The sequence below is a fragment of the Macrotis lagotis genome, chromosome 7 (assembly GCF_037893015.1).
Source record: "Macrotis lagotis isolate mMagLag1 chromosome 7, bilby.v1.9.chrom.fasta, whole genome shotgun sequence".
Lineage (NCBI taxonomy): Eukaryota > Metazoa > Chordata > Mammalia > Peramelemorphia > Peramelidae > Macrotis > Macrotis lagotis.
In genome coordinates, this window is record NC_133664.1 from 167,795,765 (window position 1) to 167,819,562 (window position 23,798).

The 23,798-nt window shown below is 32.6% G+C and overlaps 1 protein-coding gene and 1 long non-coding RNA gene across 7 annotated transcripts in view; one reads left to right on the top strand and one right to left on the bottom strand.

Moving 5' to 3' along the window:
• Positions 1-23,798, bottom strand: part of SEMA3D (semaphorin 3D) — a 221,408-nt gene that overhangs the window by 159,213 nt on the left and 38,397 nt on the right. The window contains exon 4 of one of the 6 annotated variants that reach the window (XM_074194055.1): positions 8,797-8,897. The exons of the other annotated variants lie outside the window; for them this stretch is intronic. The gene's annotated coding sequence lies outside the window, so the exon portion shown is untranslated. The remainder of the gene's footprint in view (positions 1-8,796; positions 8,898-23,798) is intronic. 6 annotated transcript variants of the gene reach the window in all.
• Positions 1-23,798, top strand: part of LOC141493138 (uncharacterized) — a 140,672-nt gene that overhangs the window by 23,724 nt on the left and 93,150 nt on the right. The gene's annotated exons all lie outside the window — the stretch shown is intronic.

A 23,798-nucleotide genomic window follows, 5' to 3' on the forward strand; every position in this document is an offset into this window, starting at 1 on the left:
GATAACATTTTCAGGAGCTTTATGTGTAGAGAAACTAGATTTGAAGGCCAGAAATGCTGCAGTCACATCTAAGCCATCAAGACTTAATAGATTAATAAAAGGCAAGAGAGCCACAAGACTTCAATTTGAGTCAGAGTTTTGCCTTCAGTTTCTCAAGTGAATACAAGCATTTCAAAAGCCATCTGTGCTTTAAATTTCTTCATGTGTAAAATGGTCAGTATTAATGAATTAATTGGTAGATTTCTTGTTTTGTATAACTGTTAGACACTAAGTCAAAATATATCCTCTAAATAGCTAATGTTTTTCCTATTTCCTTAAAAACAATTGGAGAAAGTTTGAAATTTTAAGAAAGAAAAACGTTCTTAGAAAAATGCACCATTATGTAATTCCACAACTAGAACTGCATAACTATACAGACATAAGCCTCTTTAGTAAATTACATTAATTTATGAAACTTCAAATATTTAAAGATGCTAATGAAAACAATTTAGTTCACCATAAGTAGGTTTTCAATAAAAATACTCAGAAGCTACTAAAAGATGTTAAAATATATTTTATGGATTTGAACACATGCCAATGAAGTGAAGATACAATAAGATAAACAAAAAAGTTAAAAATAACAAGAAGTTAATGGGTGATGCTCCAGAAATTATACATAGTCAAAAAATCTATCAGAGGAAGTGGAGGGGAGGAATGCTACAGGAGTTAATTTCCTATTTAAAGCTAGAAAAAATTATGCAACATATATCATTTGTAGTATACACATACATACATACATATATACATAAACACATACACACACAGGGTCAGAGGGAGAGGGAGAAACATTCTGGACCTTTTATTCCCTTTTCATATTTCCTAAGCCATAGAGAAATAGGAAAAAAATATTTAACTGTAGTAATACCTAAGGATTCAACTATGGGGAAACATATATATATATATATATAACATATATATATATTATATATATATATGTGTGTGTGTATGTGTCTATGCGCATGTGTACAATATATATGTATTTATGTTCATAAGATTTTGTGAAACAATCGTATTACTAATATGAACTGTCCATTGAATATTAAGATTTTGCAAAGCTTTTGACAGATGAAAGATTTATATAGTTAATAAACAGATATTAAGTAGAAAATATTGTCTCATCTCAATTAACTATTGAGTAAGTAAAACATTTAAAGTGAAAAATTATGTCCTCACTATTCATTCTATTAATGAAAACACTATACTTATTAATGGAACCAATCCTATCAAAAGAAGCAAATTAAATATCATCACATTATACACACACACACACACACACACACACACATATATATATATATACATATATATATATATACACATACACATTCCAGGAAACAATCAGCAGATTATTAGGTAGAACAGGTGTCAAAAAAGTCCTGGACTCAAGCGTTGCCTCTGAAAAAAATCTGCTGTCACTATGAGTTCTTTGATCTCAGTAACTGTTTTATGATTTTCTTTGCTTCTCCCAGAGTTAGCATAGTCCCTGGCCTAGACCTGGCATGTATTTAATGTTTATTGACTAAATGAGTCATTCTTTCAGGACTTTCAGGCAACTCTCTGAAAAGAAGATGCACAAAATTTTCCTCTACATTGATGGAGCAAGCTTTCCTACTGGAAATGTCTCCTTATCAATGAAATCGTTGAACTTATAAAAACTCAAACACCAAAGTAATATACATTCGTGTAGTTATGTATGTATGCATGTGTGAGTGTGTGTATAGAGTCACTTTACACTACTTTCTGCCCCACATGACTTCTTTGGAACTTTAAAATGACCAAATATATTTCAGTGAAATATTCCTAAACCATGACATCTGTGCCTGGGTAAAACATGAAAAATGCCACAAAAAAGTTATTTTCAGTGAGTGGAAAAAATTGCTCTAAAAGACAACTTGTGAAGCATAAACTTACCCTACTTACATAGAGACTTTTGTGAGACATCAAATTAAAGTGAAGACATGGATTTCTGTGGTTAAAGCCTTTAATATAGAAAGAGCCACTTAAAAATTCAGTTGCCAATAAACATATTATTTGCCTTAAGGTGTGTGTGAATGTGGGGTGGAGTGACATGGATATGAATTCATAAATGGAATATTTTTTTTAAACTAACAAGAGTTCACTTTTCAAAAACAAGCTCCAGGGGGGAAAAATAAGATAAATTAGAAAATCTGTCTAGTAAAAATTAGTATAAAGCAGTCTTTTGTTATCAAAGATCCTAGCCAAGCTTCTTAGTGACCCCAGGCAACTCTTGTCCTGTAAATTTCAGAATAAATGTACAGTTGAGCTAGTAGAGGGAATTTCCACAACAGGGAAAGTACCTCTACTAGTTCAACTGTACAATCTAAGATAGTAGTAAAAGGACAATATAAAGAAAAATGACATCAAAGTGTTGACAGAGAGATAGTGTGTATTAGTGGAAAGTCCATCAGAATATGATTGAGTCTATGATCTTGGTGATATCATCTCTCCTCTCTGAGAACCAACTTATTCATGTTTAGTATTAGGACAAGAACATCTGCACAAACTGCCTATCAGAGCTTAGGATAGAATCTGGAATATTTTCAGGACTTAATAAATGTCAGAATCTTTGTGAGATGAAATTATCAGTAACCTGGAAAGTGCAATTTTAAATAAGGACAGGGGATAGAGAGTGGACCATTTACTTCATTGTGATAGGTAACTCCCAGACAGTAACTACCAGTGCACCAGGCAAGCATCTTCTCTCTCTTTGTAGTCTTAGATTTAGAGGATTGCCTAGCCTAGAGCACTGAGAGATTACATGACTTGCCCAAAGTCACATAACCAATGAGTAAGTCAGAGGAGAACTTGAAAATCTTGCTTTTGAGACTGCTCTACCATCTATCCATTACACCATACTACCTGACATGCTAATGAATAAGGGAAGTAAACTTTTCCCTCAGTAAAGGCTGTTTATTACAATCATGCCAGTCTCACACTGCAGTGATTCTCAAAGAATTCTTGAAACATGAGATAAACCCACTTGATCTGAAGTATTGTAAAAACTGTTAAAGTTAACCTACAATCCTCATAAAAAAAGATTGACCTAGTCAAGATTCTCTATGAATTTTGGGAGAAGAAAAACATTTGGTCATTTAATGGAAATCCTTTTAACTCTGAGCTTTTCTCTGCAGACTCAAAATTGCTGTTGCATAAAGCCAGGCTGGTCCAATTATTAAGGAAGACTTTCCTGAAGTTGAGTCTTGTCTTTGAATAGGTAGAATCACTTGATAGCTTGCAGGAGATAAAAGAATGGCGGCATACCTCTGCCATGAGCCTTTAAAACACCAGCACATGTCTGTCAACAGCATGTGTTTGCAGCATTCCTCTAAGGCAGAGTTCTCATTTCTAATATACACTCTGTCTAATCCTGACTCTGTCAGGTCATTTCTCTCCTGCAAAGTTGAGTCTATAACCTGTAAGATACTGAGAGATTATTAGCCACTTTTCTTTACCTATTCATCAACAACAAAAATCAATTGCTCCTAATTTGTTCAAGATTTCCTGGAAAGACACATCCATGTGCAAAGTATTAAAAGTACATCTATATAGCAAAGTCAAATACTGTAAATTCTTGTAGTTTTTTGAGAAAGTTACTATCGTTGCCTCCTGTCTGACTATTAAAGCTCTTCTTTACCTGGTCTCTTCCTGGCTTTCCAATTGCCTTACAACTTACTCTAAACCACTGTCCCCCCTTGCTGTCTCTTAGAAAAGACACTCAATTTTCCCATTTTTCTCTTGCTATAATGCATATACCTGTCACTCTCTTTGTACTACTTCCACCACCTGGCTTCCTTCAAGTCCCAGCTGAGATCTCATCTTTTAATGTTAGTGTCTCCCCTCTGAAATTTCTTCCAGTTCATCCTACATGTATCTTATTTCTATATATTGTTTACATGTTTTCTATTTCACTAGGGACAACTAGGTAATGCAGTGGATAGAGTCCTTAGCCCGAGTCAAGAAAACTCAACTGTTCTTCATGAGTTCAAATCTAGTCTCAGACTCCTACTAACTGGGATGACCCTTAGTAAATCACTTCACCCTGTTTGCCTTGGTTTTCTCATCTGTAAAAAGAGCTAGAGAAGGAAATATTCATTCCATTATTTTTGCTAAAAGTCCAAATAGAATCTCAAATAATAGGACATGACTGAAATGATTGAACAGCTATTTCACTAGATAGCTCCTCAAGACTGTGATTAGCACCATGCCAAAAATGTAGTACACCTTTAATAAATATTTGTTTTCTTGACTTATAAATGTAGTGAAGGCTCACAAAAATATCAATATTAAAAAGTTACTATAACTGAAAATAGAATCTGACAAAAGGAAAGATCATGATTTATCAAACATAGTTATTTCTAAGAAAAACCCTCCCCATTAACTCCCACATTACATTAGCATATTTGGGGAGGTTATAAAATAATGAGCTCATTTAAGCATAAAATAAATTTCCAAGGATTGGTATAGTCTATTAAATCCTCAAAATAAAAACCTAATCAACTTCAATAAATAAAAGGAAGGAGTAATTCACTACTTTCATTTCACAAATCCCCAAATATAATTTTAATTGTAAAGTTCCCTCCTTTATTTTAAGGAATTAGGAAGTGGGTCAAGTTAGTAAATGCTTTGGAAACAATGTTCTTTTTAAGAGAATGATAATAAGTATTTCCTGAAGTAGCTGAAAGATCCTAAAAGGAAAATTGACTCAGAAATAAGGAGTGACTTATGATGTTGTTCTATTTAAAAAAAAAGTCACATATGGTCCTCAGTTAGTGGGGCTATGTATGGATGCTGCAAATCCCCACAAGCAGAAGACTATAATCGAGTATTTAAAAACAAGGGTGTGCTCCAAGGGCAAAGTTGTAGTTCTTACTAACACTTACCATTTAAATTCTTTGTAGTGTATATAAAACTATTTTATTTTCTCCACCTCAAAATACAATTTAAGCAAGAGTGCATGTTTCTATTAGAAAAGTTCATACCCGTTTACTTAAATGTAATGTTTATTTAACAAACTAATAATGTTTCCTATTGAGAGGGGCAGGGATCTGTTTTCTCAAGGTTTCTGCCAAGTCTCATAAATCTGAAAGAAGGCAGTCAGAGTTCTCCTTCACTAATATCCAAAGTGGCCACACACAGAATAAACAAGGACCTAGTTTGTAAAGTCATCAATGGGAGAACCTAATGGGGAAAACCTGAACTTCTCTCAGTGATAATTTGTGATATATACAGTATGTTTTGCACTTACAAGAAGAAAAGTCAAAGAGGTAAAATTAGTGTTCAGATGCTGAATAATGAACATAATATATATAAGCATATATAAATGATTATGTCCTTGGAATTGATAAATACAGAGAAGAATGTGTGAGGAGGGGAAGAGAGGGCAGAGAAGAAAAGAGGATAGGAAGAGAAGAGGGAGAGGAAAAGGGAACATATTAAGGGAGAGGGAAAGAGAAAGGGAGAGGAGGGGAGGGGGACAGAGAGAAAGAGGGTGAGAGGAGAAGAGAGAGAGAGAGGACGAAGCAGATCGGGAATGTGAGAGAAAAGAAAAAAACTGACATAATTTACTCTAAAATATTAAGTTAAATTTTTTTAGTTTCCTAAGAAGGGTTTTTTTGCTGAATATTTCTAATAAAATGTTAAACAACAAACTGTTGGTCTTTCACAAATCCTGGACAGATATTCTATATTGAGAATGTTATCAATTTTGCAAAAAAGAACTGTCACTTGGCATGTGAGCTATGTATTAAGTATTTAATTTCTGTTCACAACTTCAGTTGCTGCCTGAATAGATTACAGAAGGTTTTTTAAAACTATATTTAAAGGCAAAAGGCTATTTTTGAAGATATGACATCATTATCTCATTTATGAATATCTCATAAAAAATTTTCAAAAAAGTGATATTTAATTAAATATACAAATGTACAGATGAGATATATGAGGATAAATATGAGGGTTTATATCTCATCTGATATATGAACCAAATATATCTACTAGAGCTATTTAAATAAAAAGAAAGAAAAGCATATTTTTCTACTTTGTGGAATTCTATATTTCCCCCTCTACTCATAGACCTCAAGGAAAAAGATAAGTATACATGCAAAAAAAGTCGATTTTTTTTGTTTTATATTATTTGTTTTCTTTCATAAGAGAAAAAGTGATGGGAAATCTATTTTTTTCACTTATGATAAACTCTGAAGATGTTTCCTCTAATTTTATAATTTAAGTTTCTCCTTCCTCTCTCACGCAAAACAGTTCCCAGACAGGGAAATTTCCAAATAAGGACAAGGACTTTGGATTTAATAACAGTTTCTTTTCTGGTATGGAAGGTTTTTATTTTAACAAATTTACAGAAAATATAAAGAATGGTTTACATACTTTCATGGAGAAATGAATGATTCCTCTCTTAAGCAATGTGTCCAGCCCAGAACATACTAAACAAGATAGTCTGGAAACTCCAGATCTAAAATTATAATTTGACTAGAACTTGAAATATTGGTCTATCTCTTGCCTTTCTTCAAAACTCTTTCTTCTCAATAAGATTCATACCCTCCACCTGCAATATGGATCCTGTTTTTCCTGCCAAACCTCTCTAGGACCTTGATCCATCAAGTCATCTCTCCTGAATAGCTATTATCCAATGTTATAGGAAGAAAAAAGTAAGAAAATGAAGAGAACAATGCCATAACTATGCCTCCCATAGAATTTACCTGGAAAGTGAGGGGAACAAGAAATAACAGAAATGAGGCAACTTGGTGACACAATAGATAGAGCATCAGCCCTGGAGTCAAGAGAATCTGAGCTAAATTTGACCTCAGACACTTAATACTTACTTAGCTTGTATGATCTTGGGCAAATCACTTAATCCCATTGCCTTGCAAAAGCACAAAAACAAACAACAAAAATAACAGAAATATAATTAAATATAATAATAAATGAGGGGTAAAAAAGATTCACTGGCAAAAACCCCTCCTAAGAAATTCAGGCAAAAGGTTATTTATTACCTTATAGTGTAATCAATAAATTGCTGAGCAAAGCAATCTTTGTCATTACATTTATCAAGAAATTTTGAAAAAGTTCACCATATGCATGAAATGTATGTTTTCAAAAAGACTTTAAAACCATATTTTTAGGTTCTACTGAATCAATAACTTCAATAAAATTTGAAGAGGAAGAGAGCAGCTTTATTGACTTTAAAGTCCTGTAAAGAGAAGAAATTAACATTCTTATAATGCAGATACCCAACCATAAAAAAGATTCATGTTACGGAAAAATGGGAGATAAGACTGAAGATGAATCACAAAGCTTGGTAAGGATCAAAGTCAGAATCTGAACTGAACTCCTCTGATCCCAAGGCTAGTATACTTTCCTCAGAAGTCTAATTTGAAAACTATCATCCATAATTGCTTAGAGGTTAGACTGCTCATCCAACCCCCAAGGTATTGAGAAAAACCTGTTGTAAGGTTTTCAATAATATTCAAAGGTAGATTCCTTTGTTAATTGGATGAAGTTAATCCAAGTAAAAAAATGAAAATAAATATTGATATCTATATCTATATCTTATCTATCTATGTATCTATCTATGTATCTATGTATCTATCTATGTATCTATGTATCTATCTATGTATCTATCTATCTATCTAAAGAGATACAGACACAAACACAGAGATACAGAGACAGAAACAGAGTTTCAAGTTTCAAAAAGACTTTTCCTCACAGTTCTTTATTATCCTCTATTTTACAGTTGAAGAAATTATGGATCAGAAAATATATGTAATTTGCTCAAGGTCACATAAACTAAGAAAGCATCAGAGCCCAGATTATATTCTAGGTCTGCAGATACCCAATACAAATTTTCTTTGGATTATATATATCATAATTTCTTAAATAGACAATTTCCTTTTCATAGGAGCATCCAGGCAAGGTCCTGGTGGTTGGGAGTGGCATTCATGTGTATTTGTATTGCTTTAAAACAAATCAATGAATGATTTTTAATTTGTGTGTATGGAATAATGACACAAGAAAAACTAGCTCAAACATTAAACCTACTAAACTGTTTGACAACAAGAAAGGTAGGGAAAGAAAATCTTTGTAAAATATAAAAGCCTAGTTAGGTTTATCAGTGATATGAGGTCATATATCTTGATCAGGGAGGAAGTCCCTGTTTTGAGTCAAAAAAACTCAAATACAGGACCTACGCAAAAAGAATGGGAGAACTCTGAGACCTCATAATACCAGATAAATGCAATTTGATAATATTAAATTACAAAAGATTTTTTTCTGTCATAGTGGGCAGTAGTTATATTATTGGCCTAAAAAAATTAATGTGAAAGGTCCAAATCCTATTCAGAGTCTATATGATAATCACAGATTCATCTCCTGAGTTTTACTTTTCTGCTAACATTTTTATTTCCCATAAATTAGATTCTCTCAGTCCCTGGCCTTCACACCAGAGATAAGGGCAAGCATGTACTACTTGTTTCCTGACTCCCTCTTAATTGGATTTTTATGCAAGAATAATCAGGGGATGTTACTTTGAGATAGTGGGAAAGTCACAGTCAGTCCTAATACTTAACTGTACTCCTCATGGGAACCAAACTACTTTGTGGGGGGAGGGGCTGAAAGAGGGAGGGAGAGAAGAAAAACTAACTATGTCAATATTTTGCCATCTAGTTTCTAGATATAGGAAAATCTCTCCCTTAAGGAGGGACCTTTAAGTTACTCATTGCTTGAACTTACCTTATTGACAGTGGAAATATGGGGCCTGAGGCAACATATGGTTGGTCAATGGGAAATTACAATCTTTAGATAGAGGCTGCAGAACCAGTTCTTATGTATTACTGCAATAAACCACATTTCATGATATAATCAGTTCTCTCATGTAGACACTTCTAAACCATTTAATTAGAACTGGAGAACTAACAGACTTGTCCCATCACACTAATATATTTTCAAACATTATAGTCATGCATTTTCGGTTTGTTTGGCTAAATGCTGATTTTTCCCAAAAGGCCACTGTATAGGCAATATAAGAATGGTTTTTATATCAATCAAATGTCCCCATTCTCTTTTACTGAAATTTAAGTCCTAATTTCTAAAGTTAAAATAAAGTTGCAAATGTACATCTGTTTTCAAGGAACTGATAGATGGAAACAGGAGATCTAGTGACCAATGTGTAGCTAGTCTTTACAAATAGGTACTGTAAAATGAAACTCCCATATATATTAAAGATCTGTTCAGAAACTGGAGATAAGTTGTTTCTCCTCCATTCTAAGCAATGTTGCAGCTGTTATACATAGTCATTGATAATTGATAGGATCAATGAACATTTAAATTATATAAAGGAAAAGAAAGATAGCATAGCTTCTGGATATAAAAATAACTAATATGTTGAATTAATCTTACACATATATAGAGAAAAGAAACAAGAAATAAATATACTTTCAAAGATCCTTTGGCAATATCTACACTAAAGAGTAGTTGTTGCTTTTATTTTTTAAAAATTATGGGACTGTGGATTACCTTGTGGATAGAGACTGGTAAAGATCAGATAATGTATAAAGTATACTGCTCCTGCTAAATTGCTCTTTGTTCAATTTTATTTATTGAAGTTCTAATAGAAATTGTACCTGTGATTTCCATTGGTTACAGGAATTCTCAGGTGAAAAAAATATATACACCAATGCAAGATCTAACTAGAACTACAATTTAAGAGTTACAGAAAGTTGGTAGCTTACAAGAGAATAAGTGAGTCATGATCACATACTCAATACATGTTAGAGATGGAACTTGTACCTGGGACTTCTTGACTTCTAGTTCAACTCTATAATATATAAAAGTTACAAGGAATGTAGTAGAAAAATTACCATATATGGACAGGACCTGGCAGAAATTCAGATTACAACCTGTTTAGTCTGAAAGAGACACAGACACCAGGACATGTTTCTTCAGATGCAAAATACAATATGCCATTCAACCATTTAATTCAAGTAAAACATTTTCGTACCTACTATGTACCAAATGCAAAATCTGGTGTAGGGTTACAAAAACAAAAACCAATCTGGTCCTTGCCCTCCAAAGTTTTATATTCTACTGAGAGGAAGACACATGCAGAAATAAAGTAACACAAAATACACATAGAATAAATAGAAAGAAATTAGAGGGAGGAAGTGACAATTAGGAAAATCAGCAAAATCCTCTCATAGAAATCAATCAGTCAACAGGTCCTTATTCAACATTTACTATGTGTTAGGCATTCACAATTGAGAAAAGGCAAGGAATTCAATTGTCCTCAAGGAATTCAATTCTAAGGGGAAAGAAAATGAATAATTAAGTATAAATGAGACATACAGTAAAACAAGAGGGAAGGTATAAACAATAGAGAACAGTGAAGAATGGAGGCTGGCACTGAGCAAAATTAATGATGATGATTATGATAATGATGATGATTACAATTAGCCATTATCTCATCTGAAAGACTTCATGCTTATGGTGGAATTTGAGCAAATCTTAAATAGGTCAGGGAAGACAGGCAGCAAAGATGTTGAGAGAAAGCCTTCCAGGCAGTGAAGGACTGCAAATAAAAGGAGTGTTATATGTGAGGAATGACAAGTATGTTGTGCTTAAAAGATATAGGATTTTAAATTTTACCCTAGTTTTTTGTTTATTTTTAGAAGTTTATTTAATGGAGAGATGATATTATAGAGGGATGAAATAAAATTCTTCATTTTAGGAAATTCAGTTTAGCAGGTAAGTGGAGCATGGATTGGAGAAGGGAAAGCTAGACATAGGGAGACCAAAGAAAGACTGTTGCAATAGGCCAGGACTTCTGGTCTACTTTAGGATGGTGGTTAGTTGAATGGAGAAAAAGAGATATTCTAGAGATGTTTGAAGGTAGAAATTGTAAGACCTGACAAAAGACTGAAAGTGTGGGATGAATACATTTGGGGAACTGAAAATGACTCCAATGTTGCAAGCTGTAATGACCAGAAGAATGATGATTATACTGATGTTAACAAAAATGTTAGGGAGAAAGGAGAATTGGGAGATTTAAAGGTAGATCTGCTTTGGCCATTTTAAGTTTGAGATGTTTAAAGAACATCCAATTTGAGATATTCAAAAATCAGGTTGTGAGACTTCTTACTAGAGTATTATCCAGTGCCACTCTGTGAGTCACAACTATAAGTCATGTAGGAGCTATCCTTCCCCTGCTCCTTCTCTTTTACCCAAAATAGACTTGGGGATGTTCTATTCTGTGTTATTCATCCTCAGTTTTTGGTTTGAAAGGTTATCATTAGAAACCCAGGAGTTTAAGCCATGATTGAGGTCACCTATAGGCAGTCCTATAACAAGTCAGAACAGAGAAGCCAAGGTGCTGGGAACTGAAGACTGAAGTGCATTTTGAACTTGGAATCTTGGGGATTATAATTTGGGGAACCAAGCTAAACTATGAACATAATCCTGAGATGGTGCATAATGGGAGGGGAATTATGATTAAGATTTTCAGTTGGGAATATAAATTTTATATTTATAACATTCTATCTTTTGAAGTAAACATTGTTGGAACTGCTCTATTATATATAAGTAATACTGGTTCTGTTTTATGACATTATCTAAGCTAAATTATTGCTACCATGGGGGATGGTTATCTATCAAAGCTCCCAGGTTCTCTCTCCCTGGGTGGAGTGAATGAAACAGATAAATAAGAGGTTATTAAGCTTTTCATGTCAAGGAAGAGCCTTTGAAACAAATGCTATGAATAAAACTATTCCTAAAACAGCACTTTTTCTTTTTCCATAAAGCTAGTTTAGACAAGGAATTTAAAGAAAGGGAGGGAACTAAAAATCACAGGCAAAAATATCTAATTTATGATTATCATGGATTCACAAATAATTATGAAACAACACCTCCAGCAATGAATTAGATGAAATAAGTAAAATCATCTGAACATTTTTAAGTGGCACATAAATATCAGCTGTTTAATTAACTTAAATTATTTGCCCCAGATGCTGACAGACATGTAAGAACAGCTAATATACATTACACTTCTTTTTTTTTCATTTTATAAAGGATTTTTTTATTTCTATTCACCTTAACACACCTTATTTGAATGATCTGCTCACAGTCTTACCCAAGACCCTGACAGTTCGATATTGTTTATTGCATATGACTCAAAGAACATTCACTGAAGAGTGCTTATAAGTCCTGCAAGTATAAGAGAAAATGCTTATATCATTCTCTTATTAAGATTTCTTATTTTAAGCCATACAAAGTACAGAAACAAGGTGCTTTATTGGTGGCACTCACACATTTCTCTAAGCACTTCATTGTCAGAAGATTCAAAGGGAAAAAGACAGATATAATGGATGAATAAGTTTGGGTGAGATGGTGAATGAAAAATGAAATTGAATGGGGAAAAAAAGTCAAATCCCTGTCTTGAAGCACCCCAGGTGGATATAATTAAGATCTAAATATGGAACAATATTAAATTCCTCTTCTCACAACAATAGAGAAGCAGTCTGGTATGGTAAATAGAAAGCTGGCCTCAGAATAAGGAAGACACTAGACTGGTTACTTAATCCTTTACTGCTCTGGGCATCTCCCACAATGAATAGGAGCATGCATCCTAAATTGAGAACTGAAAGTGATCAAAGAGGCCTCTGAACCAACCACCTCATTTTACAGAGAAGATTTAAGACTAACAGGAGTTAAATAACTTGTCCAGAATAACACAGATAGAAAGTCTGAGGCGGGCTTTAAATGTAGGGCAGCCTAGTGTTGTATTTGCTAGTATCAAAAACAGTAGATTTCGGTGCAGGTGCCTACCAACCAGGACTTGTAGAGGGAGTTTCATCAACCACACAAGGATTTTTCTTTTCTTTGTGTACTTATAATAGCAGAATGTCAGAGATGAAAAGGGCATTAAAGTTGTTTTTGTCCAGTGAATATTCTTGAAAATAATTTTGATTTATGTACAAAAAACTGCATTATCTTTGACCTAGAGATACCACTAATAATCATATACTACAAAGGAATCAAAGAGGAAAAAGCCTCATACATTTAAAAAAAATGATTGAAGCTCTTTTCATAATAGCAAAAAAAAAAACCCACAAACAGAAAGCAAAGTATTTAATGATATGCCTACCACCTGGGAAAGAGCAAGAAAAGTTATGGTATAAGAATATAATAGAATAGACAGTTGCAAAGGAAATTTGGAGGCATTCTATTCAGAGTAGAATGATCACTACTAGAAGAAAAATTTATACAATGATATTAAAAAGAAAAATCCCTTTAAACTTAGAACTCTGATCAATATACTGATAAACAATGATTCCAGAGAACAGAAAATTAAATCTATTTTCTAAAAGGAAAGCAATGAATTTAAAATATAAAATGAGATATGCATTTATTGACTTAACCAATGTGACTATTTTGCTAGACTATGCATATTTGTTGAGTTTTTTCTTCTTTTTTTTTAAATTGGGATAATGGAAAAATGAAAAATAGAAGTTTATAAAATTAAAAATGCTCATTTTTAAATTGGGGGGAATGTCAAAAGATCAGAGATAAAGATGTTGAACAACCTTTTAATTTTATAGATTAGGTAACTAAGGCCAACTTACTTGACCAAAGTCACATAGACCCATACTAGGAGAGTTAGGAGCAGAATCTATGTTTTCTAAATCCCATACCATTACTGGTATGATTCTGGGAATCAAAAAAAAATGAGTGATATTTTTAATGAATTAAAAAATATAGAAACCTGGATTTTGTACGCTCTACCACCAAAGGTTCTTATAAGATATTTTTTTCCTAAAAATTGAAAAATTTTTGAGGGGAGTGAAAGACAAACAAATGGAACACTGAAGAAGCGAATGGAAAGCATAAATACTTTTTTTTACACAAATTGCACAGCCACCCTGAAAAACTTTCTTCTCTACCCTCTCCTCATTCACCTCTCCTGTTTAGTGATTCCCTTCTCAATCTACTATTTTAAGAAGGACCCCAATCATCTTCAACTCACTCTAGCCTCAAATTGTTTCTTCTTGTCTATCTCATTGTCCTAGCCTTTTCCAAATGCATTCCATTTCTTTTTCATTTCCTAATTATAATTCAAGAATGTTGGTTTAACTTTATTTTACTACATTCATAATTATAAATTTATTTAGCATGACACTTTTCCTTCATGTTACTCTTAGGAGTTCAGGTTATAAAAATCATTTTCTCCTTTAGGTGTTTTTTTCCCCTATTAAAATATAAGTAACCTCCTTAAGGGTAGGGGCTATCTTATTTGCTTATATTATATCCCCAGATTTTTCCACAGTGTTTGGCATATAATACACATTTAATTGCTTTATTTTGCTAGACAGCTGAAATATTAAGCTAACATTGACACCAAGCACTAGCTAAAGTACCAAGTTCAAGGATTCAAGTAGACATTCAAAAAAATTGATCTTAATGATAATGGGGATCCCACATCTATCTACAGATAACAAAATGGCAAATTGGGAAATCTTGTAGAACTGAATTTGCTTCTTTTAGAGTCCAAATGTGTTTTGTCCCTTTTTTTGGCATGGTACTTTAGCTCTTCCACATGAAGAAAAAATTGCTTTGAATTCACACTTAGCTCCCAAACATTTTGCTACCTTTTTTTTACTTTGATTTAATATTAACAGTAAGAAAAAAATTAAGGGAAAGGAAGATTAGGGACTAAAGAAGAATGAATAATTCTGATCATATATATGCTTAGCCTAATTATCAAGCTAATATTTCAATTTAGACATTCTTTTTCATTTCCTAATTATAATTCAAGAATGTTGGTTTAACTTTCTTTTACTACATTCATAATCATAAATTTATTTAGCATGACACTTTTCCTTCATGTTACTCTTAGGAGTTCAGGTTATAAAAATCATTTAAATATCTGAAAAGTCCCTATAACACAAAGCAAAGGGTTTTTTTTGGTTATATTCCTTATGCCAGAAATAGATCCAACTTATATTAATTTCTTCTGTGGAGAATTATGCTATTGCAAAGAAACAATGATAAAGGTAACAATTTTAAAGCAATGTTTCCAAAATAATTGTATGCAGAACTATAACTTAAAATATGCCAAAAGGTTAATTTGTCCTTGAACTTTCTTCTGTTAAAGGAATGCATTTTTAAGGAAAATATTGGTTTTATGAAGTAGACTTCTTTATAAAGTTCTATGAAAGAAGTAATTATAGCTATCTGATATTGCTGAAATTTCAAGGACAATCACTGTTGTGTTTTTAAAAAAAAAAAAAAAAGGAAAGGAAAGGAAATTGCACCAGAAACCCCATGTAATAATTGTATGACATGAAAAACACTTTGCTGTTCAGGAAGTTGTCTTTCTTCCTTAATAGAAGAAAAAAACTGGAAAACTTCCAAAGTAAACTTGATAAAGTTCTCTACAATCACAAAGGTATATTGTTTAAATATGCATAAATCAACTCTCTACTCCTTTCCAAATTTAGTTTGAAAAAAATTTGCTATGCATACTCAAGCACAACTGATTGCTGGGTCTCAGTTTCTATCTTCAAAAAATATAAACTGATAATTACATTGGCCTAGTGCCTATTAAACTACTGCCTATTAATGATTGCACAGTCCTTAATTTCAGACTTATATTCAGACTTAAATTCAACTCACTTGTGAGTCGAGACATCACCCTCCTGATGTCATTGGTCCCCTTTGAGAAAGAAGGATGAATAATTACAACAAGGAAATTTAGCTTTACTCAAATTAATATTATTTTTTCGAGATGTCCTATGATTATGATCTTTCAATACTCAAAAGAGCAGATTGAGATATGCCCTTCAGTTTAGTCATTTTCCATTGTATACCACTCTTTGTGATTGCATTAGGATTTTCATGGCAATAATATTAAAGTGATTTTGCCATTTGCTACTCCAGCTCATTTTACAGATAGGGAACCCAAAGCAAAGAGGGTCAAGTGACTTCCCCAGGATCACAGAGCTAGCAAACATCTGAGGTCAGACAAAGGAACTGAACAAAGGAATATGAGTTTTCCTTACTCTATATCCAACACTTTATTCACTATAGCACTTATGTTGTTAAATATTAGATATTAAATTATTTTCACAAGGTCATACAATTAGTACTTATCAAAAGTTAATTTATGCTGAGTTCTCCCTGACCAAGTTCAGTCCTCTATCTCCTCTGCAATGCTGCTATGATAACCCTTGTCATTTATTTGAATTGGGTAATTTATTTGATTAAATCTTCCTTAATACTCAAAGTTGACAATATTTTATCTGTACCACAATTCATTATGATAACCAGACTCAAATCGTAACAAGGAACATGATTCCTCAATAAATAGTGAGTAATCAGTAAAGTAAATAATTTATGTAATATACAAAAAATTCCTAAGCATTTTAAATGACTACTATAAATAGTAAAAAAATATATAAAATGCCCCAAAATTCTTTTAAAAGGGGAAAACTATGTTTTCACAATATATTATCATATTGAATTCTTAAATATTTTCATTGTTTTACAAATAGAAGATTATGTTCATTTTGTGCAGATATTAATGCCAGTCAATATGCAGACATTAAAGAGAACAGAAACTATCCTGGAGGAATTTTTCTTTCCCTCTTTTTGTTTTATTCTTTAAAGAATTCAACAATCATTTAGTTAATCCTATGCAGGACACTGAGATTTACATAAAAGCAATCCAATTTGAGATAAGACAATTGTTCCTTTCCTCCTAGAATTAGTCTAGCAGCCCCCAGACTATTAAAGTATATCTATTTAGATATCTACTTATCTGTCTGTCTGTCATCTCTCTATCTAGACATTTTTCTAATTACCTATCTACCTAGTCTTTAGAATCATTCATAATAATAGCCATATGATATAAGTAGTACAAATATTATTCTCTTTATTTTCCAGAAAATAACTTAAAACTCAGATATATTAAATCATACAAGGAGGATAGCATATAATCCTAGATTAAATCCATTTCTTAAAGTTCTAGGGTCAGTATACACCCTACTTCTTTGAACTCATTCCTCTTCAATTGCTTTTCCCCATCACTTTCTTTCTCTCCTGTAAGCATAAACAAATTTGTAGGTATAGATTTTTAATGGAAAACAGTATATTCTGAAACACTTAAGCAATTCTTACCTCTATGGAGAGGTATGAGATTTTTTTCCTCCCTGATCTGAATGATGGTCTCTTTTTTACTGTACTAATGAATTTAACATTCTTAAAGCAACAATGATCATTTTCTACTATCCTATGTGATAGAATGAACATTTTGGTTAATTCTCTTTTAAATGATACAATTTAAAACTTGCCAATTCTCTTCAAATATTTTAAGTCAATATAGCATATGATGGATTTCACAAAGCTCTGGAGATTCATAATAGATGATTACAAATTTGTTTAAACTTACAGGAGAGAGAAAAAAGTGATTTGAAAGAAGCAATTGAAGAGGAATGAGTTCGTTGTAGTGAGGTGTAATTGTTTGGGGACTGTAAGACATGGGTTTAATCCAGGATTATGCATTTACTCTCTGTATGACTGGGCTTAATATCTCTAAATCTATGTAAAGCTTGGGGCATATAGTATTTATTATGTTCTCTTTCCTTTCCTCAAGTAAATATGGTATTCATTTGTCCTCTCCAGTTAGCCTAAATGGCATTGTTGAACTTGTTGACAGCATATCCTAGAGCCAAACATCCTTTTTAATGCCAGGGCTTTCTTGGAGTCTGGTCAGATTTTTTAAAATGACACATAAATACAAAGATCCTCAAATGAGAGCCTAGAGGGATGTGTGAGAGCATCTATTCCAACCAACTCATTTTACAGTTGAAGAAAGGTAAGCTCAAAAAAAAGACTAAAATGAATTATGCAAGATAACATGTCCCAAAAGAGAAAAAGAACTCACCAACTCCTTTTCCTTTTCAGTGTCCCCCTTTCCATCCATATAGAATTTTCATTCTGTTTTCTGGCACTTTCTCTCATCCTACTTAGGCCTACCTTCTGTTCCAATACTCATTTTTTAGAACTATCTGTCCCCAACCCTAATTAAACTTTAACACTCTTGATCCTCAATTTTACATTTTCAAGTCACCATGAGATCACCAAGAATTTATGAGTTATACTCATTAAAACCTTGATATTTTTAACACTTTGATTTTTTTTCATTCTAAATCTTGGAAACACATACTTACATTCATATACAATTTAGAACAGAGATTCTGAGAAGCTATGAATCTCTATTATGACTTGTTCAGGGTTATATAGTTAAAAAGTCTGAAGTCAGAGATGAACTCAGGAAGCCATGTTTTACTGATTCCAAGTCCATTGCTCTATTTACTGTAACACCAGGCTGCCCTTCTTTAAATGTACATGTGGATAACAAATTATTATAACATGTTATTACCCAAAATGTCCTGCTTTAATTCCTCCAATATTTTTTCCTTTTCTTTCTTTGTTTTTTTAAAGTTGTATATTAAAGCAAAAACAAAGAGAAGAAATATATCACAATCCTTACTTTAGTTACACTCTCTCCAAAATGAGGCTATCAGAGGGGGTAAGATGGGAGCATATTCACACACTTATAGAAATATGGAAGGGTGAAGAAAACTGTAACTCTGGACTAGAGATTTTGATATGGTTCATGGGCTCATTTTGATATCATGGATTCATTTTGATATCAAAGGCTAACCGTTCCCCTTCAGATACTCACTACTCTCCAGCTGAGCAAACTTTCTATTCTAGTCTAAAAATGACAAAGTAATGACAACCTCAAATTTCAAACTCATTTTAAAAAGGTGAATTAACTTGTCATTCTATTCAAGTTAGAGAACCACAAAGCTCATCAGGCAGGCTGCAATATAGAGACAACTCAAGTTGATCTTAAATGACCAGATTGCTGTGTTGACCAATCATCTTATGGTAAATTGAGCTTTCAATAAGGCAATTGCAAAACTTATCTTTCCTTCTGAGTTTACCTTTCAGACTAGAAATGATCAAGCTCTTCAACTGCATCCAGGACCATCTCCAGTTATCCTTAACCCAGTGAGGCTGGTGACTTTGCATAAGCCTCCCTCACTTAAATCCAGTTCATCATTTGCAAATCATCTCTTCACCTTCCTGATGTCATGGTCCTCTTTCAGAGTTAAAGAAAAACAGCAACAAGACCTTTCCAAGTAGAGATGAAGAGGAGAGCAAAAGGCTACATTGCTCTCAATATCTAGGTCAATAGTTATTTTTGAAGTTCTCATCCAATGTTGCATTAATCAGGAATCTCTTAGCTGAAGCTTTCTCTCAGCTAATTAATCCAATTATCCAAGCCTTCATGAAGTCCTTTTACTCCTTGCTTTTCTAAAGTCTTTGGAACTCACTTTCCAGATTTTTCAATCATGAAATACTGTTTTCAATAGCATAAATAACAATATTCTGGTACTCAGAGACTAACCTTTCATTTAAGAAGGAAAATGTCACCAAATCATCCCTTAGAAATCAACAATCCTTACTTAATCATTCTATATTTTTCAATCAGTTATGCTTTTCTCTATTTTTTTTTACTTTTATTTTTTAAGACAAAACAGACACATGTCGTGTCCTTCATAAAGGTTCAGTTCTAAACATCTTGTTTCTGATCATTTTATCCTCATAATTAATTCAGTTTTAAATAAAGGAAGGTTCTGTTTCTGCTCCCATTAAATCATCATATACAAAAGAAACATTATCTTATATATTTTGTGAGGTGTTTAGAAGCTTTATATTTATGCCTCAGTTCATTCTCTATCACTTTTACAACCAAATGCTCACAGACTATCTGAAAACTGCATTTCTTTGAAAATATATTGTAGCAGTTTTTGTTCAACCAAAATTATTTTCCTGCTCCTTCCAGGAAACAATCTATTCACTTATGAATGAAACAATACCTTATATTCTTTATTACATATTTCAATTCTTTTTCATTAGTTATTTGATCTATTCCTATTGGAAAAGAACTGGTCATTATGAAAGGACAATACCTTATTCCAGAGGTATCAACACAGAGGTTCATATAGGTACGTAGCCAAACAGATTAAAATGTAATTGGTAAACATTTAACAAAATAAAGAAAATGAAATAAAAAAATTAACAACACATTTAAAAATGCAACTAAAAAGCTTACATATAGATATTGGCTCAGTTTTTGTTTGACACCATTGCCTTACCACAATAAAGTTATTCAAGCAAAACAAATGTATTTCCAAAGTATATATCACATTTTGCACTTTGATTTATTATCCTGCTTTTAGAAGATACATAAAATGTTTCATCATTGGTCTGAAGTTATGGACATTAACTATACAAATCAGAGTTTTTTGGTTTGTTTTTAAGGACTTTCACAATTTTCTTTAAAAGTTGCTACTGTATAATAACTTGCATTATATGGCTTCTAGTTCTGCTTATTTACCCTTTCATCAGTTCATACAAGTTTTCCCAGATTGCTCAGAAATATCCCTTTTCCTAATTTCTTATGGAGCAATTAGATACCATTATATTAATGATCCATAATGTGTTCAGTCATTACTCAACTGGTGGATAGAGCCATGGTAACACTTGCATTATCATAAGAGACCAAAGCAGCATCTTGTAAATTATGGGAAGAGGGATGAACTTAGAATTTCCATCTCAGATTAGTATTCTAGTTCTGACATGACTAGTTGTATGACCCAAACTATTTAATGTTCTCTTTTACCTTTCCAAAGATTTGCAATGTTATGAATAAAGCTACATAAGATATTTCATTCCCAAAGGCATGAATAAAGTGGAAATTTTAGGCAATGTATTGTGTTACTGAAGTGGTTTGGTGGACAAAGGAGTTGTTTAGTGCTTCTTTCACCTAAACTTCAATAAAACACAATAATCCTGCTCCTTTAGTTAAATTTGGTGAATCTTATTTAGAATGTACAAACATTAATTCTCTCGCTTACTTAATTTATAATTTTTACTATAAATGAAATCAGTCAATCAGTCAATAAACATTTATGAAGACTAAGGGCTAGATCTGTGTTATGTGGTGAAGATACAAAAAATAAGAAGAAAAAGTTCATTAAGAAGAACAAGGGCAAGAAATAGCAAGTCATTGTCCCTAAGGAGCTCACAATCTGATGGAATGGGAGGGGGGGATAGGAGAGACATAAGCAAATAAATGAACAAAAAAGAAATACATATCAGAAGGAAGACAAGGTTTAAGAATGGCTGAAAAAGGATTCCTGTAGAATTTGTTCATTTAGGTTGAGACAAGGGGGAAGCAAGGGAAAGCAATAGGCAGAGATAAGGAGGAAGAGCATTTCAGGGATGGTAATGTGGTAATTTTTGGATTGGTTACAATTTTGGCTATGTTGACAAGAATGCTGTATCCATTTTGAAGGGACAGCAAGTACTATATAAAGTAAATGTACACTTTATAATGAAAGAGAATATGTAACTAAGCAAATATTTATTATGTTGAGAAAATATATCTCCAATTAGTTAAGCTTGTTTGATGAGGTGATAACTCAATTATGTACAAGCATATTGAAAGCCAAAACATGATGTTTGAAGTGTCTAATGATTTTTGAACTGAACTAAATTAATTAGAAATTATATATATATATATATATATATATATATATATATATATATATATAGTGTGTAGAAGTCATGCATAACAAAAGAAGTATACTAAAAGTTTTCCTAATATTGAACCAACCCTGCATTCCTGGAATAAATCTTACTTGATTATAATGTATTAGCCTAGTGATGACTTGTTGTAATCGTTTTGCTAAGCTTTTATTTAGGATTTTTGCATCTATATTCATCAGGGAGATAGGTCTATAATTTTCTTTCTCTGTTTTAACTCTTCCTGGTTTAGGTAACGGTACCATATTGGTTTCATAGAAAGAGTTAGGCAGAGTTCCATCTTTCCCTATTTTTCCAAAGAGTTTATATAGGATTGGAACCAATTGTTCTTTAAATGTTTGGTAGAATTCACTTGTGAATCCATCAGGCCCTGGAGATTTTTTTTAGGGAGTTCAGCAATGGCTTGTTGAACTTCTTTTTCTGAGATAGAGTTGTTTAGGTATTTAATCTCTTCTTCATTTAACCTGGGCAACTTATATTTTTGTAAATATTCATCCATTTCACTTAGATTATCAAATTTATTGGCACAGAGTTGGGCAAAATAATTTCAAATTATTACTTTAATTTCCTCCTTATTGGTGGTGAGTTCACCTTTTTCATTTATGATACTAGCTATTTGGTTTTCTTCTTTCTTTTTTTTAATCAATATAACCAGAGTTTATCAATTTTATTGTTTTTTCATAAAACCAAATTTTAGTTTTATTTATTAATTCAATAGTTTTTTGCTTTGGATTTTATTCAATTCTCCTTTAATTTTTAGAATTTCTAATTTGGTATTTAATTGAGTATTTTTAATTTGTTCTTTCTCTAACTATTTAGTTGCATATTTAGTTCATTGATTTTCTCTTTCTCTAATTTATTCATGTAAGCATTTAAAGATATAATGTATACCCTGACAGTCATTTTGAGTGAATCCCATAGGTTTTGGTATGCTATTTCATTATTGTCATTATTTAGGATGAAATAATTAATTCCTTCTATAATTTACTGTTTGATCCACTCATTTGTTAAAATTAATTTATTCAGTTTACAATTAGTTCTGGGTCTATATCTCCCCAGCCCAATATTGCATATGATTTTTATTGCATTGTGATCTGAGAAAAATGTTTTCATTATTTCTGCCTTTCTGCAGTTGATCATTAGGTTTTTCTTCCCTAGTACATGGTCAATTTTTGAATAAGTGCCACGTACTGCAGAGAAAAAAGTATATTCCATTCTCTCCCCATTCAATTTCCTCTATAAGTCTATATCTAGGTTTTCCTAACAATCTATTTACCTCCTTAACTTCTTTCTTGTTTATTTTATGATTCGATTTATCCAGCTCTGAGAGCAGGAGGTTGAGGTCTCCCACTAGGAGAGTTTTGCTGTCTATGACTTCCTGTAGTTCTTTCAGCTTCCTCTAAGAATTTGGATGCTATCCCATTGGGCACACACACACACACACACACACACACACACACACACACACACACACAGATATTCAGTATTGAAATCACTTTATTGTCTATGGTACCATTTGAGAGGATATAGCTTCCTTCCTTATCTCTTTTAACACTATCTATTTTTGAAGCTACTTTGTCTGAGACAAGGATTGCTACCCCTGCTTTTTTCACTTCAGTTAAAGCAAAATATATTTTGCTCCAACCTTTTACCTTTACTCTATATGTATTTCTCTGCTTCAAATGATTTTCTTGTAAGTAGAATATTGTAGGATTCTGGTTTTTAATCCACTCTGATATTGGCTTACATTTTAAGGGAGAGTTCATCCCATTCACATTCAAATTTATAATTACTAACTCTTTATTGCCCTCCATGCTATCTTCCCTCTGTTTGTATTTCCCCCCCTCCCCCCTTATCCATATTCCCCAGTATTTTGCTTCTGAATACACCCCCCTTCAGTGTGTTTGCTCTCCTATATCCACCCCCTCCCCTTTTCCCTTCCCTTTTTTTTCCCTTTTCCTTTCCCTTCCTTCTGTTATTTCCCCTTTTTTTCTCCATCCCCCCTTTCTCCATTCCCCACTCCCCTTTCCCCCTTTTAATACTTGAAAGGTAAGATTTTT